The sequence below is a fragment of the Protopterus annectens genome, chromosome 10.part0, assembly GCF_019279795.1.
Source record: "Protopterus annectens isolate FY-2018-M chromosome 10.part0, PAN1.0, whole genome shotgun sequence".
Taxonomy (NCBI): Eukaryota; Metazoa; Chordata; order Ceratodontiformes; family Protopteridae; genus Protopterus; species Protopterus annectens.
In genome coordinates, this window is record NC_056744.1 from 1,380,170,994 (window position 1) to 1,380,190,364 (window position 19,371).

At 37.7% G+C, this 19,371-nt stretch overlaps 1 protein-coding gene across 1 annotated transcript in view; it reads left to right on the plus strand.

The window, feature by feature from the left end:
• The window catches only part of LOC122813606 (calcium-activated chloride channel regulator 1-like), a gene marked incomplete at its 3' end in the record, with an annotated part of 1,902,671 nt that overhangs the window by 922,724 nt on the left and 960,576 nt on the right, over window positions 1–19,371 (plus strand).

Below are 19,371 nucleotides of genomic sequence, written 5' to 3' on the forward strand. Positions count from 1 at the left end.
TGAGGATCGGCTCCGATGGCTCCACTCTGAAAGTAAGGGAGAGGCCGGAGCCGAATGAATAGACTCCAGTGACGGAGATCTGGATCTCTTTCTCGACGGAGCCATCAGAGCCGAAGAACCTTCGGTTCCAGTTGGAGCCGACAACTTGTCGGCTCCGAGCTGGGTCAGAGATGTGTTGGCTCCAGCCGGAGCTGACACAGGCATGGAAGCAAGAGTATCGGTGACCTTCAGAGAAGGAAGGATCGGCTCCAGCCAGAGCCGATCTCAACTCCGAGGGAGTCGGAGCCAAGGCCGAAGGCTTGGACACTGAAGCCTGGGCCTTGGGAGGCTTTGAGGGCTTCCCCGAGCCGGACTTAGCCGGGGAGCTCTCAAGCTTTAATAAGCCACTGAGAATGAGTTTATTTCTACGTTCCTGCAGGACTCTCTGGCTGAAGGAGTGGCAAATAGCACAGGAGTCCTGCAGGTGTAGAGGTCCCAGGCAATAAATACAAAAAGTGTGACCATCTGTCAGAGACATCTTCTGACAGCACGAGTCACACTTCTTGAAGCCTGAGACCCTAGCCTCTTTAGACATGACTGAGTACGTAATCACACACACACTACACACTCAGTCCAAAAATTAAACTAGTTTAACAAATCCAAGTACAGGGAAAAAAACACACAGACACACCCAAACAAACCCTGACAGGAAAATATAGGAGGGGTAAAGACCTAAGGCCTGACTAGCAAAAAAAAAATAAATAAATAAGAATAAAGGGAACGGGACACTAATGGGAATAGGGCTAAGTGAATCGGGAAGTTAACTATATATAAATATAAAGTACTGTGGACTAAAGTCTCAGAAAAAAAGTAGAAAAATTCACTTACCAGGAGCTGGTAAAAAGTTACCTCATGAGCGAAGCGGCAAACGAGAGTTGGGTAATCACCGCCTTGCATCATGGGATATGGGTCTGCCTCGAGCTGGTGGAAGTGACTCTTGAGCTTAGCAAGTGCCGAGTCGGTGCCGAGGATCGGCTCCGAACCCATCCAGCAAGAATGAAGGCGAGATTGACAACTTAACATCAAAGCATTTACTTCAGAGCTGGATCACAGTCAAATCGGGCCCTAGGCAGGGTAATGGATCATCCCCCTCTTCGTGCAGCCATTCCGGTGTCCCATTACTTGGCTATTTCTCCCCATTTACCATAAACACTGTTCAAACCTGTCAGTGTGATACTATTTTCTTCTTCACGTCTACAATGATTGCAGATATTTGGATTTAATTTAAAACTTTTATTTCAAATTTTATACCACAAACACTGATAGATATTTGCTAAAAAGTATATAGTTTCACAATGAAAAAGACTTAGCATTAACAGTAAACTTCCCTGCCCTTAGGTTCATAGGTTCATAGGTAGGTACTAGGCTATCTGCCCGAAGGCATTTATAAGCCTAGCCTGAATGTGTTGGCTTTCGCCACCTCCTTAGATTAGTTCCCTGTGCCTCTGTCCAGCAGAGCCATTGAAGTGATCCCTGGGGTAAACTTTCTGTTTCCCATCTACTCGCCAAGGTTTCTCTTGAAGAGGGTTAGGGAGGAGCTCTGCCTAATGTAGATTGGAATCTTGTTCCAGAGCATGGGAAGTCCCTGGGACAGGAATCTATCCCTGCAGCACATCCTATTTATTGTTGTGGTGAGGTTTAGATCCCTGGAGTGTGTGGCTTGAGGGGATATGTTTTTTTTTAGGTGGAGCATGTCCATCAATTCTGGGTTGGACATGGCCTTGTATGTCAGGCAGAGATCACCTCTGAGTAGGCGGTATGCAACTGAGTACAGCTGGAGTTTCTTCAGTCGAGCTGCATAGGGCATCTGCTTGAGGCCAGTGATCCTCTTGGTGAGGTATTTCTGTGGTCATTCCAGTTGTTGCAGGTGTCTTGTAAGGTACATCCCAAATGGGAAATTGTACTCTATGATGGGTCTGATGAGTGATGCATAGAGGGGCCCAATGACCTCTTTCGATCTGGATGCAAACCCTTTTGCGATTAGGTGGGCCACATAGAGGGTTTTTCTAACCACTTTGGCAATGTGATTATCAAAGGAGAGGTTACTATCTACTTGGGTCCCCAGATCCCTTATTATGTCTTCCGTATTTAGGGGGCTACAACCTATGTGGTAGTTTCTGGGTACTTTGTTTTTTTCAAAGGGGATGACTATGCACTTTTTGGCATTTAGCTTGAAACCATGGTTTTGATACCAGTATCTGTCTCAGTGAGACCCTTTTGGAGGATGTCTGTGTCAGCCAGAGAGTCAATTATAGCCCCTAGTTTGCAGTTTGCATGTGAAACTCAAATTAATTGAAATGACATTGAAACCCACATTCAAAGAAAATGCATCTGACCAGAGATGGATAAAGTTTACCTTTAGGCTATTTTCAAATCATAGGCCCCTTGCACACATTTTTAGGACTATGCATACATGCATTTGTTCTTTGATTCACCTTCCTGATTGCATTAAATTATATTCCCTGTATAATACTGCTCCACTTGTAAGGGTGTGTTTTAAATTTGTAGTTTTGAGCATTTTTCCAGTAAACAATTAAACAAAACATATTACCCAATAATGACAAAACTGTCCATTTCAGAACATTTCAGCCATAAAAGGTCACTCAAATTTCTGTCATTACAATCCCACAATATCAGTCAATATGCACAGTCTCTGAAGTAAAAGTAATCTGAATAATTCCGCATTAGAGATCTGTAACCAATGAAGAGGTTGCTGCTAGCAAACAACTTTATATTTCAGTGTTTCATCTACAAATTCAGTGCCTGCTGCCCTTGGAGAATAAATTGCCTATGTTACGTTAAAAAAATTGTAAGCTGTTAATATTGCAATAGGAAATGGTTGAAAAACTGACAATAGGTTCATAATTAGTAGGTATGGTTGCTTGTACTGTGTATTCAAATAAGACAATGAGGCTTGGGTGTTTGTTTCAGTTGTTTATTATATACAAACACATCAGGATGGATGACTGGAACATAAAACCTAAATGAACTAACTGACTGACTGCTACACACATGCATGCTTTCACTCTGGCTGCTCACTCAAAACGTCACTCTTGCTTGCACGTGCTGAGTACTTATATGCGTGTGTCCATAGACTGGAATGGCTCTTAAAGATACAACACACACTCTGATCTACAGGTATCTTATCCAAAGGAGGACACACTCAGGACTGCAGAACCTCCTCCCCTAAAGTATAACACAGTATTAGCGATTCATCTATATGCTGTGGGAGTAGAACCCACAGCCTTTTGCATCAAAAGCAAGTATACTACCTGTTGTGCTATAAACATTTGCTAAGCAAAACACTTGCACATTGAAAACAGACTTAGCATTAGTAGCAGTACACTTGTATTCCCTTGAAGCCCACAATTCTTTGAAAATGCACTGAAACTGACAATTCCTTGAAAATGCACTGAAACTATGCACAGAAGCTCACAATTCATTGAAAATGCACCAAAACTCTAGGGCATTTCACACACACACCCAACCACACACAAGAGTACTAGCAGCAGACACAATACCTTATTCCATGGACTTAGAGGAGTAGTGACACAGCAGTAAGTACTGTATTTAAATTCCACACACAGAACGAGGAACAAGAGTAAGCAACAGGGTGTGTGTGTCGACGTATGTAGGGACACAAATACACAGAGGATATTCTTAATGAAGAACACCTTTCCTTAAAGGATCCAGCTCTGGTTTACATGTAAAGGCTGTACTCCCTTATTATTTGCACTGGGAAGTGGATTGCACTCTCTGCCCCTGCATTAGTATACCTCTGCTTATAAGACTTTCTGGTGTTAGGTTTTCTAAGCTCTCTTAAAACTTAAATCACTTCCTGAAAGAACTGTTGTTTGAAAAGAATTAAAATACTATCATCCAAACTGTGAGCTTCATTGTCTGTTAATTGTGATGTATTAGTGGCCCCTTGTCTTGAGAAAAAGATTCATCAAGAGACGAAGAGTCTGGCAAGGACCCCTGGCCAGTCCCTTATGAACAGAGGACAAGTTGTTTTGTCAAAAAGGGGGTCAGCAGCAGTATCTTTGCATTTTTTCTTCCTATCTTTTGGTGCATTCTGGGAATCACTGGAAAAGTTGGAAAGGCGTACAGAAGCTTCTTCTTTCAAGCTACTGATAAAGTATCTGTTGTCATTGTTTGTTTTTGAGGAGTCCTGCATCTGAATAGATGCAGTTACCTGTTTTTTTATTGATGCAAGCAAGTCTATCTAAAGAACTCTAAAGTGAAGGATGAGCTGAAGGAAGATCTGTATTTAAAATCTACTTTTGAAAGTCTGCCCTGGACCTGCTTAAAGAGTCTACCATTGTTTTCAGATAGCATGGAATGCAGACTGTTTGCAGAAAAAGATTGTGTTGAATGCCTACTTCCCAAGTTGTCATGGCTAGTCTGCAGAGGGGTTATGAATTCATCCCACCTTGTTTGTTGTTTATGTACCACATGATTGTGACAATGGCTGTCACTACTTAGAGCTTGCCTGATGTCTTTAGTTGGTGCAGATCTTTCAGACCATTGATCGGGGCCACCATATCTTTGAGAGTAATGTGACTCTTTTCTAGTAAGGGGCTTCATAAACCCTGAACCTTCATTTTCTGGGAGCAAGCTCCCCCAGGCAAAGTCCAAAACAACTGTTACAATGCTGTGAGCTCTAAGAGGCTATGTAATAGGAATCCCCCCAGACTGGATTCGGCTTGAGTGACCCACTACAAGAGTTCCTGAACCAGACAAGGAATAACTTGAATTTGTTGGTTGAGAAAATTGTGGTGCTGAATCCAGACTTACCTGAGATACCACTGGAATCTCTTCATATGAATATTTTAGAAGACTTAAATTAATCCTGAAATCAGCATTGACTTCTAGGAACAAAATTCAAGCTCTAAACCAATTTGCTCTTCCTGTCCTAACTTAGTTTTGGAGTGATTGACTGTCCCCAAAATGTGTTGGATAGATTAGACAGGAAAATAAAAAGGATGTTTCATGCTAATCAGGTGATTTATAAAAATCAGTGCATACCAAGATTATTCATTCCCCTGTTCCAAAGGTGATATGGGCCTCCTTGAAATTGATTACATGTATAGATTTGCAGTTGTGGGACTGCATACATCTCTTCTGACCTCACAAGACCCAAACATACTGAAAGGTTTGAAACATGAGGAGAATAAATCTAAGATGGCTTTCTTTCTTAGTCTAGCAGAAGCATATCGGCATCAAGAGGGAATGGAAATCAAACCAGAAGTAGATAAAAATCAGGAAGCAACTGAATGTGCCAAAAAAACAAAAGAACAAATATAAGGGGAAGGATCAGATGAGAAGGCAAGAAATGTGGAAAATGCATAAATATAATTGCAAGTATAGAAAACTCCTGGAAGAATCTCATGCTGGTCAGGACTGAATGCAGAAATGGTTAAGGGAGAGGTAAGTCAAACCAAAAGATGAAAGGTTAATACTGGCAGCCGAAGACAGTGGGAGAAATAGATAAATGTAGGTTTTGTAAAAGAGAATTGGAAACAGTTGCACACCTTGTTGCTGGTTGTGATATACTAATGGCAGAAGGACTGTATACTAGAAGGCGTGATAATGTGGCAAGACTGTTGCACTGGGGATTGTGCAAAGATTATAATACTGAAGTAGCTGAAAAACACTGGAAACATGAGCCACATATAAAATGAAGTCTATATCACATGGGATCACCCCTTAACAACAGTTCAAAAGATAGATGTGAGAAAAACAGATAGAGTGGTACGTGAAAAGAAGACAAAAGTGGCATTGATCATTGAAATCACTATACCCAGTGACTACAGTTTCCTGTGTACAGAGAAAAACAAAGTCATAAAATGTCAGGGTTTGCAGGCAGAAACGAGAGCAATGTGGAAGAAAGATACCCAGACAGTTCCAATAGGAGTAGGAGAAATGGGCTTATAAAAAATAATCTACAATCATATTTAAACATGTTACCAATACCTGTAATGCTGTACGAATTGCAGAAGGAGTCATTAGTGGGCATATTGTGGGTGCTGCAAAGAGCACTTCTGGCTGATATCAAAGATTGAAACAATACTAATTTCATGAACTTTAATCATACTCTGACTTAGGAATGGGGTCCCTTCCTGTCATGGTATTAGAAACCCAAAAGATTTGGAGAAATTAAAAAAAGGATACCATAAAGGATTATGAGAATGTTTGAATTCATGACCCCAAAGGCTTTTATAAACTCTCTGGCTGAGCCTGACTGTTGTTTTACTAGGTTCAGAAAGTAGCTTTGTATGCTGCTATTTATCGGGTGGAAGAAATGCTGTTTGTATTTTATTGTGTTATCTATTAATTACCCTAAAAAAGCACTCTTGATGAAGGAATTAGAACTTCTTAACACTGAGAGTGAGCCCTAGATTCTGGAGAAAGTTTATAGAAAAGTCCAAGTCCTTTTGAACCTCTGAAATAGAAATAGCATGAATCAGACAATCATCCCAGTAGGGAAAGAAGTGAATTCATTGGAGTCTTTAAAAGGTCAGGGTTGGGGGCAGGCACTTCATAAATACCCTTGGTGCTGTGAAAAGCCCAAATGGCAAAGGAGTAAACTGATAGAGCAAGACCATGACAGATAATTTCAAATAATTTCTTTGACTTTTGTGGATAAAAATATGCAAATATGCATTCTTTAAGTCTAGAGCAACCAGTAAAGCATTTGGGGGTAGAAGTGGCAAATGTCTGAAGGGTAGGCATTTTGAAGGAAGGAACCTTCAAAAAGGTGTTGATTCTGGAGAATTCTAGAGTAGGTCTCCAATCTGCTTATTTTATTGGGACTATAAATGTCTTGAATATAATTATTTTCCCAAAGATTTGAGTCTGTCATCTTTATCATTTGGATTGAATTTTGAGCAGGAGCTAATTTACCTGCTTTTTCTAAGTCTACAGAGTTAACTGCAGGTTCAGTAAAAGTCTATTTGTATAGATATTTGTCAGTCTTGAACCTTGTAAAATTTGTCAGACTTTTTAGGAGATGAAGGTTGAGAATAAGGTGTAGGAGAAGCTGCTAAAAAGGCATACAGTAATGCTCTAAACAAGAGGGTATGGCAATTAGTTTTGGGAGACCGTATCAAAGGCATTGGACATGTCTAGAAAGACAGCAGAGACTATTTACCATTGTTTCTGAGTTGGTTGATGGTATTGGTAAAACTGAGGAGTGCAGTTGTGGTACTATGATGGGGCCTGAAACCATGTTGATATGTTGCCAACGTGTTGTTGAAGGTAAGATAATGAATCATTTGAGAGTGGATACATCTTTTGAGGAGTTTAGATAGTGGAGAGAGAATACCTTCCTGTCTGCTCTAATAATGTAATCAGGTGGGGTAAGTTCGTTGTCAGTACTGTGTGCTTTTAACCAGGTTTCCAGTAAAACAGCAATATCAGGGTTATAATGGGATAGGGTGGAGTGTAATTTTTGAACTTTGTTGACTATGTTTCACAGGTTTAGATTTTTAATTCGTATTTCAGAGCCTTTATTAGTTATATCTTGTATTTGAGGGGGTGGTGAGGAGGTATTCTGGAGGCCTGGAAATTGGGTAAATGCTTCCACTTATAATAAGTTTGGTAGCTATGGTTACTAGTGTCTGGATGAATGTTGATATGTACTTATGAAACTTATAAAGGGTATTTTTTGGGTATGGTTTAATATGGTGTAGTCTGTATGAGTTGTGATGGAGTTCTGTTATATTTAATATGGATGGAGATATTAAGATGGAGTAGTCAGTTAGGTGTGGAGAATTTATAGATGTAATTTTGTGAAAAGTGTGAGAGGAGACTATTCGTGAATGGTAGTTTAAGTGAGCAGCAGTTGATAGCAGAGCTAGTAATATACAATGTATTGATAGCATTTTGCAATGGTAAAAAGAGTAGGGATTGGTTAAAGGTTAATATAGGTATAGTAATGGATGGGTGTTGTTAAGGTTAGTGTGGAAATGTGAGCTACTTTATAATTGAAAATTATATAGGTGGTGATTGGTAGATAAGTGAGAGTGGGAGTGGTTAGGTTTAGAATAAATTCAAGTGATTTTCCAGGTAGGAGGGAATGGGGGCAGGGTAGGGGAGCGTAGTGAAGCCCGAGCAGGCAGAGCCAAGTTCTATGACTGTATAGCAAGGAATAATCAGTCACTTAGACTACCAGGTACTGTGAAAAGTATCTATGCAGCTGACAATTTTGTAGACTAGGAATTCTTAGAGAAATAGAGACTTTATGCCAGGAGTGAGTATAGAATGGGAGAAATATGGGGAAGTGTATTGGTTTAGGAGAAGACTGAGCAAACCAATGATTTCACACTAGAAAGTATTTGGTTTAGAGAGATCTCCAGTGGGGTGGGGGTTACCAGTAGTGTGCACTCCCTTAATATATTCTAATGAAATTTACAATCATAGAAGGGTTAAAGCATTAACATACACTGTAATGTTCCTTTACTTTAAGTAAACCAGCGAAAGACATTTGCAGATGCAGCTTGCAGGTAGAGAAATGCTATAGGGATGCCTCACAGTGTTTGCATTAGCTGACAACTGTAAATGGAAATAAAAAAAGATTAGGAAAAGCAGACAAGGGAGTGCTAGAGGAGGTAGGACCATATTTATAAGAAAGGAGTGGAAAGGAAATAGGTAAAACAGCCTAATAACACTACACTTAGTAAGTTAAATTAAAAACTCTAAGCAGTAATTTGACACTAAACATATGTTCAGACAAATACAACAAGCATCTACACAAACATACAGAGCACAACCAAGATTAATGTACAATATCCAGCTTGGCTTGGGTGAGCCGTCACTGTAACATAGGACAGTATAACTACAACAGAATATATAGCACAATGTATTACTACACTATATCAGCTGAATGTCTGCAAACTATAAGGAATTACATTACATCCCAGTTTAAGCATATAGTGAGCAGTTAAATTAGTTCACTCTTAATTGCTTGATATTAACTTTTAAAATACATTAGGGATACAGCTGATAAAGCACAGTATCTTCCTTTGAAACAGTGATAAATGCACAATAGTTTCAATAATGTGAGCTAAATGGTCATTAAAGTCACAAAAAAAGCAACAAAAATAATAATAATAATAATAATAATAATAATAATAATAATAATAATAATAATACAACTTAAAACAGTAATGCATAAGCAGAGTTCAGTTTGATACCAAGACCAGGTGTTGAGCATGACCATTTAAATATATATACATGTAAATGGTTACATATCTTACTGCTTATAACAAATAATTAGCACATATTCTTTTTTTTTTCTTTTTTTTTACTCAGAAAATTTTTATTAGCACATATTATGAAAATCCTTGGATTTCTACAGAGAAAAAAAATACATTTAACAGAACTTACATGGAGGTCACACTACTGGAAGATGTCAAAACAGCAGGCAAAACAGGCTAGAATATATAATTGTGGTGTAAGTGGTACACAGAATCACATTTGAGACCTAGGACAGAGTGCTGCTCACTATATTTTTATCTGTAACTGCATACCTGTCAGCTGATGCCCGTTCTTGCAAATGTGTTATCCAATTGGCTCAGTATCTGCATATACTAGTAATTGATTCAAGACATATTATCCTGTATGCAGTAGCTATTTGCACACTTTGTTTTGTAGTCTTTATAATGTATCTTTACCATCTCAGCAGTGCTCACTCCTCTCTGTACTCTTCTTTTCTAGACCTAACACCACTCCAAACAATCAGCTGCAATCACACCTTTATATTTAACCCGACCGTTGGATACATTGTTATATGAAAAGTGCAGTCTGGGTCTGAACTGTCTGCAAACATAAACAGCTAAAGTTAATTTTGTGTGTGTGTCTACCTATTTGAGCTAATATTCATTATCCCCTGGAGAGCACTTTGCTTTGGCTTATAAGCAGGGCTCCCAACCCACCTACACTCACCTTCCATTTCTCTTTTATTCCCTTCTGTTAGCAAATAGTATCCATAACTAATCAAATACTGTGTGTGTTTGCTAATTTAATTGACAGCACAGTAGCCTACAGATACAAGGTTATGCTGTTTTCCACCTGATAAATGGTTAAGAAATTACTTACAGCTTCACTACAGTTCCTGGTCGATTCTGATTTTTTTCTTGCACACAAACTTGCCTTTGCTTAGATCTTGTCTCATCCCACTCCTTTTGCCCTAGCCACGCTTGAGCTCACTCCGGTCCCCTCCATGCCCCAATATCCCACCCACCCTCCAATACTTGTAATTTAAATGTAACCCAACCAAACCCACCAGAGTTCAAATCACCCAATCTGCTATACTAATTACAACTAACCTCTCCCATTACAAATTACTAGCTATCTACAACAGATTTTCACATGCACATAAAAGTCACTACTCAATAGAAACATACCCAGTAAACACCCCAAACATTTCATACATACCTACTAACCTTGAATATATGGCATTGTAATATACCAATACCTTAACAAACAAGAATTTATCTTGCCTCAATACTCATCATTTTTCAAATAATTTATCAAAAACAAATACTATCATGTTTGTACATGGTCTTGTATTAACTTTATTCCTCACAATTAAAGCTAACCTCACCACTTATCATTTCCAACTAGACAATCAGTGTATAAGTAAGCAACAACATTTAATAACCCTACCCTAACAACAACTAATAGATTTTATGTGGCACCACCATTGTTTATAACCACACTCTCAGACTTTAAACAACACCGAATACTCTTTATAAATGAAAGCCTCCATAATATTTCCTTTAAAACCCACAAAAATATTCAAACTTTTTCTAACATTAATAATACAGAACTACTCATAACCAGATTACAACTAAACCAGAACATATATATATATATATATATATATATATATATATATATATATGTATATATATATATATATATATATATATATATATATATATATATATATGTATATATATATGTATATATATATATATATATATATATATATATATATATATATATATATATATGATAGCCATCTACATCCCTCCAGGAAACGATTCCAGTACAGTCAAAAATCATTCTCCAAAATGTCACAAAAGCCATATCACAGGAAACCATTATTGCAGGAGACCTTAACACAGACTGGATGACATGTAACTCTGACAATCCTCATAACTACCTAAACCTCAATGGTTTCACTCAAATGATTTCTCACTCAGCTAGAATATACAAGAAAACAGATAAACAATCTATTTTGGGCTGGTTCTTAACTAATAAACCCCAGTATTTCCAAATAACTGGGACATACTCTTCTGTTATAGAGAGGTTTATAAGTATTGACATGGGGAAGGCGATAACATCTGCTGTTAATTTTAGATATTCTGCTGGCAAGTTATCTGCTGCCAGTGAAATGGGTTTCAACTTCTTTAATAGTTTTGCAATAGTTTGTTTTGGGACTGTCTGAAATGAGAATGCATCTACAATATTGCTTGGATCGTTGGGTGCTGTCGTTGTGGGAGACTTGCTATTCTTAGTGCTAAAACACTTTTAGTGAAGAATATGTTAAATTGTTCAATAATATTCTTTGTGTTATCAGGTACGTTGTTGGGGGGGAGTTGTGGTTTGGCCAGGATGAAGTATGTTATTGATTGTGTTCCAGAATTTTTGTGGGTCCATTCTGTATTTCCATTGTAAATTAGAATAGTAGTGTTGTTTGTCTAGTTTAATTTGGTGTTTGGCACTAAGTTGCTGGTAAAGTAAATGGTTTTGGAGGGATTTATTTTTTCACCACTTTCTAAAATTCTGGAAAGATGCATCCACTTTCAACTTCTTAAACACCTTCTAAACAATAATCTCCGCTCATTGTTACAGCAAGGATTCCAACCACATCACAGCACTACTACAGCTCTTCTAAGTTTCACTAATACTATAAATAAATTCAGAGAAAATTGCAAAATATTGTCTTCAGTCTTTTTGGACATGTCTAAAGCATTCAATACAGTTTCCCATCCTAAGTTACTGTCCACTCTGAATAATCTTAATATCAACTCTAATGCTGTTAACTGGTTTTAAAGTTATCTATCTAGCCACCAGCAAACTGAAATGGAAGCAAGATCTATGCCCACTCCTTCCTGTTATACTTGGAGTCCCTCAGTGTTCAATCCTAGGGCCCATCCTCTTCAGCATATTCATAAATGATCTTAATATTGCCTCCTGTCAAGCTTCTATCATACAATATGCAGATAATTCAACCCTCATATGTGCAGCATCCACAATAACTCACCTTCTTTCAGTCACACATAAAGCCTTCTCTGATACTGAAATGTGGTTAGCAAACTCACAACTCATTCTCAACCGTAATAAAACTAAACTTATGATCTTTCATCCATCTAAACCTACTAACCTCCCAGTTAACTTTTATATCACTGCCAGTAATAACTCTAACTTTGTTGCTAAAAATTGGAATACCCTTACAGAGTATTAGATCCATAAGCAATCTTAATCATTTCAAAATACTTCTCAAAAAGACACTTATTTGAATCCTGGCTTTGCACATGTAACACTCTGGGTTAATTATTAATTTAGCATTATTTATACAGTTTGGCTGTACGTACTAACTCTGTTAACATATCCCTTTTAACAATACTACTCTATAAGTAGTTAAATTCTAACTATGCACTACTTTGCCTAAGTTTTTCTCCCTACTTAATTTCCTAACTAATGTTATGTTCCTCCACATATATAAGTTCAACCATATATTTGTCTATATTCAAGTGTTTAGTCTTCTTCTTGCAGCAGTAGTGTTGTCACCTCACAGCAAGAGGTTCTCCCATTTGATTCTCGGCTGGAGCGCCTTCTGTGTGGATTCTGCATGTCCTCCCTGCGGTCGATTGGCATTCGAAAGACATGCATGAATGGGTGTGCCTTTGTTAAAGGTTGGGCATCAGGCTGGCACCTCGGCACCATAAAAATCGACTGCCAATCATTAGTGGATCGGAGTTCCGCTGTGGCAACTGCTAACTGGGAAAAGCCGAAAGAAAAACAACAACAAGTCTTGTTCTATTTCATATTATGTATATATTTTTGTTTTTACATTCTTATCCTGTAAATGTGTTAACACTCATTTTTTTTGTCTATAATTTCTATTACTTGATGTGATGATTTTGTATGTAAGCTTAGACTGGAGCTTTTCTCCCCAGGTCTCCAATGAAAATGGGCACTGCCCCAGTCGGACCATCCCAGTAAACAAATGTAAAAAAAAATATATATATATATACATATATATATATATATATATATATATATATATATATATATATATATATGTGTATAATGTTTCTAGAGTCATTCCTGGTTGACTTCCTTACTTGCAGCTCCATCCCTTAGTCTGGCATTTAAACCTAGAGTTTAGTATGCATTAAGCAAATGTTACCACCTTAATTCCCTAAACTCTCAACAAATCCTCCTAACAGCCACTATTTCAATTTATAGTATTTTGAGAATTAAAGCAACCAAGTTATAAGATATTAATTAGTATTTCTAGGATACATACACTGTAGGATGTATTTATTTGTTGTATTTATTTATTTATTTATTTATTTAAATGGACTGCATGAAATTGATGAACTACCTTGCATTGTTTTTGTACTTTGCTTTTAATGTATGACTGTGGGTGAGCATATATGTAATCATATTTATATTGTAACATAGTTTATATGTAAGTAATCTCCTCCGAAGGATGATACCCAGTCAAAAGTCAGCACAATCCCACTCCAGTCATCTGACGTTACCAAAAATCACACTTTATATTCTAAACAAATTCTCTCAACAATACATAACACCTACATACTTTTCTCTGTTTACCTCTTCATCTTCACTCTCCACTAATCCCCTCAAAATGCTGTTCAACTTTCTTCTCCTATCAAACTCATACCTCATACCTCCAATTCACAGTTTTTACCAATCTCCATTTAACACCTACCCCATATACTTCAACCCCTCAGTTACCCAAGCATACTACCTACCTTTTTGTCCAGATTGCATGTATGCTCCACAATTGTTCAATACTTTATACCGCCCCTCACCTTGACTACATCGATCAAAATGTTTCCTTGGCAACTTCTTAACTTAACCCCTATTTTATTACTCATACACCTAATATCCTTTCATCAAGAACTCCAAAAACTCTCATGTATCTGATTTCCTAATTCAAAATCAAACTCACTGTCATTTCCATATCACATCTAGCCTAATCAGCTTATTCACTATTCACCTTTTCAAACCAATCATTTCACAATCCAGTTCTCTACAAACTTGCCATAAAACAAAAAAAATCAAACGTAAACCGCCCTTCCACTACATTAGCCACCCTCACTTAGTAATTTCTATGGAGATATTTATGCAAACTTAGGTCCCGTCCCTCCATCCATCCAACACAAAGGGATTGTCAAATTCCTACAACCCTCTCAATCCTTCCATCCACCACAAAAGAATTGTCAAATTCCTACAACCTCTCAATCCTTCACAAAATGTTTGCCAGATCATCACCACAAATATACCCTCCACATCAGGCCTAGCCTCTAATGCCAATAACTTGCAACTTTACAGCATTAACCTCAGAAACATTAGAAACAAACTCACAGAAATCCATGCTTGGATTGTCCTCCTCTCCCCTGACATCATAATCATAACTGAAACCTGAATGAAACAAGATATAAAATATGAGAGGATCCTACAACCAGTGTATAACATGCATGCATTAGATAGAACAAACAAAAAAAAGAGGGACCATGTCAGTAATCTCCAGTAACACTCTCCAATTACCCCATAGCTACTAAAATTGCTGAGATGTTGGGGTTCTCACTTAAACTTAATAACGATAAGAACTTATGCATCATTGCTGTCCTCATTCCCCCAGGTAACAACACAAATACTACAGAGGAACCCCCCTCATTAACTTCATTAAATATCTTACAAGAAACTATATTACTAGGAGATTTTAATACAGATTGGCAAACTATCATTAAAAAAATCCAGCGGTAATATAAACAATTTATATGGCTTTACTCTATTCATCTTCACTCCTACTCAATGCACTAAAACATTTAATAAAAGCTTGACCATTGGCTGGCTCCTCACATATTCTCCAAACAGTAATTTTCACCTCAGGCACTCTCTCTGACTCCTTAAGTGATCATGTCCCTGCTTTTAGAATTAGGCAGCTAAACATCTCTGTGAAACATCACCACTGTAATCTAGCACGTAAACTCATATATTTCCATAAAGATGATTTCCTTTTAGCTTAAGTACTTTAATTGGAAACATTCATACTTTGTCTTTAGATGATACTGCCACATACTTTAATGATATATTTCTCTTCATCCTAAATGAACATGCCCCATTAAGAAATAAGAGTTAAAGTTAACCCTGTACTATGGTTAACCCCCCCCCCCCCCAAAAAAAAAATGATAATGGAAGAAAGTAATACAGCTTTGAATACTTGGAAACAAACTAAAGCTCAGGCCACCCTGCAAACTATAAACAAGTCTGAATCATAGCAAAACACAAAACAAAACCTGACAAGAAAACATATTATACAAACTTACAATACAATAAGGAAAATAACTCCAAACTTTTGTACTTCACATTAACAAACTTGTACCTCATGGCTACACTACCCAACCAGTCCTCTCTACTAACTACATTAATATCAGCATTGCCAGCTAATTCAATACACGTTTTATTAACACAATATCTTCCCTCTTAACACTACTACCTGTGACGCCACACCCCCGCCAGAGTCAACGAATGTCAACACATTTAATTTTGACCCTATCTCTATGTCTACTATCAAGAAATATCTTCTCAAACTAAAGCCCCAGACAATCTTCCAGAAGATTATATTAAACTTGCAGTAGACACCCTAGCTTACCCACTCTCCATCCTAATAAAGCACTTCATCACAGAAAGTTGCATCCCTAAAACTGGAAAAGTATTTTATCCTTCCCCCACACAATTGCAGCTCCTTTACTGATGTGACACCCGTGCACTGGCCCAGGAATCAAGGAGCCTCAGTCCTCACCACTAATACCAGTGAGGGGCATCCAAATTGGGAAGGATAACAAATACACACACAGTAAAGTACAATTTCCCTTAAGAGCACACAGAAATCACAGTCAGTCTGGGGCTAGTTTCTCCCTTTCTTTCCAGATCCCCTCCCTACTGGCAGAGCTATAGGGTCCAGATCTCAGCCTAGTGGTCAAGCTAAAACCTCCAGCACCCTCTCTGTACAACCAGTGCCTTGTGTCCCTGCCCAAGTAGCTGACACACAACACACTTTGGAATACGAGTTGTATACAAACACACAGTCACTCCTGGGGAAGGCTGGCACAGGTTCTCCAGCTATGCCTTTTCTGTCCAGGCTATAAGGTAGTAATCACCACCACCAACCACTAATATCAACTACTAATAATGCCATTATCAAAGGGTGTCCAATTATTACTGTGCAATGTTATTATCCAACTGATAAGTGTGACTGAACACCAAGACTTATTTGGGGTGGCTTGGACAGTATCACTATAAACATGCAATGTACTCTAGAGCCTAAATTATCTCTACATAAAACAGCCACAGTAGAAAGGTTTAAAATATTTAATAATAAATAAGAACACAAGGCAATACTTCTTAGTACACAATGCTAGTCAAGAGTTCAGAGATCACAGAGAAATGCTTAAAATAATACAGTAGAAAAGTTTTGACATCAATACAGAAAAAAACAACTAGTCTAATCTTCCTATTTCCTTGCTATATCTAAGAGAAAACACAGTTCTAAAATAAACTTATATATAGAGCAAAGCAGTGCTGGTGATGTTGGATGTTCTGAAGACAAATGCAAAATGCCCTGAGTCTCTCTGTCCTTAAATTGATAACACAGTACTACTGACTCATTTCAGATTAAATCATTTCTCTCTGGTTCCCAGGCTAACAGAAACCCAGAGTGTAACAGACCCTTTATCTTGCACATGGTCAGGAAGATACAGCAATAAAAGACATTATATATTCAAATTCTAGCAGTTAACTCTGGTCTCAAAACAATGGCAAGAATTCCTTCATACAGACATCTCGGCTCTGAGTGTGAGATCAAGGAATTATACAATGCTTGAATTATCAGCTTTCCTCCAGCAGAGTGCAATGTGGTTAAATTTTTAAAGTTCAACATTTGACAAAGAGAACAAGCATGTGGCTTAAATTAATATTTACAAATTACAAAATTATCTACAAAATCCTATCTAGCTAGACGGGTCTATATTCTAAGCGCGTACGCTTAGGTTGTTGAATACAGCATGACCGACACTTATTAAGCGAATGCACAATTCACTGAAACCTCACAACAAAGAAATACACATCACTGAATTGCTTTGTTTGGCCAACACCGTTCCACCCACTAACAAAAACAAAACACACTATCCACTACACCTCTCGCTACATACTACCCACCCAAACAAAATAAATAAACCACATACATACACTAACCTAAACCCTACTTCTAAACCTACAATAACCCTTACATACATTACTTTCTATGCACTTACCTTAACCCGCACCCTAACCCTAAGGTCTGTAACTATCACACACTTACCTTATGGAGCTATACTGCAGAAGGGCCAACTATGCTGAATCGGGATTTCGAATTTCACGGTTTCCCGCATTCGGTGTACTTGCGGTTCACTTAATCGGTGTCGATCATGCCATACGTATTCGACAACCCAAGCATTCATGCTTGCAATATAGACCCCTAGCTAGGCTGGCAGCCTTCACATATCTTCACAACTGATATCTACAATTATAGGCCAATAGGCATTCTGTCCACTCTCATCAAATTCTTAGAAAACTGTGTCCAGTCTTGGATACTTAAATTTGTTACCACAAACAGTATAATAAGTGCATAAGTTAGAATGAATATAAATATTTATTACCATCATGTTTTACATAACAAAAGTAACATGTAAGATAGTAATGTTGCAGCTGTCGGCTAGCTGTTGTGATTTGATGCATTGAGATTTGACAAAGTCGGCTTTTGATGATTAAAATGTTTGATGCTTTTGTCTCAATGAACTGACATTTGATGTTTTAGTTGCTTGATCACTTGACATAGAAGTGGTTCAACAGCTACCTCAGTGAAAGAGTTTAACCTGTAAAATGGGAAAATTACATTTTGCTGTTTCTCTCAGTGCATATAGGGGTGCATGGATCTGTCCTTGGTCCCTTGCTATTCAGTGTTTTCACGAACAACCTACATACAACAAGCAAACATGCTACTATTATTCAGTATGAATATGAGTCCTCACTTATCTGCACTGCCAAAAAACTACTACAAACGGAACACAGGAATCCTTCAAATCTATTGGAACATGGATCTGTAATTCTTAATGACATTCTGTTCATATCTAAAGAATACTCTAATGGCAAACCTCAGTTCACCACTACTTCTAACCACACTAAAACTCATACTAAGAACCTAGGTGGCATCATAGATGATACCATGAAATTAGGCCACCAAAACACAGAAAAAAGCTTAGCACATTATATCAAGCTAAACCTTAGCTGATTGACCAAGGTAGGCCAATTATTGTCTCTACTTTGATGTTACCCACCATCTTTTGTTACTCCTGTATTTGTCAACCCTCCCAAATAACCATGCTAGAAAAATGCTACAACAGAGCAGTTAAAGTTGCAGCTGATATTCCCTATAGATCCTATCACTGCATGGTACTAAAACAGATAAAGTGGTTTGATTTGCCTCATTATCTAATATTCACATGACTAAAAGTGTTCACACTCTGATTTTCACACCTGAAAAATTATTAACACTAAAAATATTATCTAACCTTACTGCCCATGTAGGACTCTTTGCTCTACTGACAAATGCTTACTGCAGCCAGTTAAATCAAACAATACTGCAAGTGAGTCACTGGATTCTTATCACATCTCTAAAGTTTAGAATTATATTCCCCTGTCTCTCCCGAACAAACTATCAACTAAAAATCTTGCCATTTCACTGCTTGGGACAGGTTAGTGAAGCATCTTAAAATGGTTAATTGAGGAGGATGATAGCCCATAGGAAGAGTTTAGTTAGGAGAATTTGATAACTTACTGTTTCAAATGCATTGGATAGATCCAGAAATAGGGCTGAGGTTAGAAGACATTAATTGGTATGGTGATTTGTTATATCTGTGAAACATAGAAGGACAGTGGCTGTGCCATGCTGTGAGGGAAAGATGAGCATAAGAGAAGTAATATATGTAGCAAATTTTTGGACAAGATTTTGGATAAGGGTGA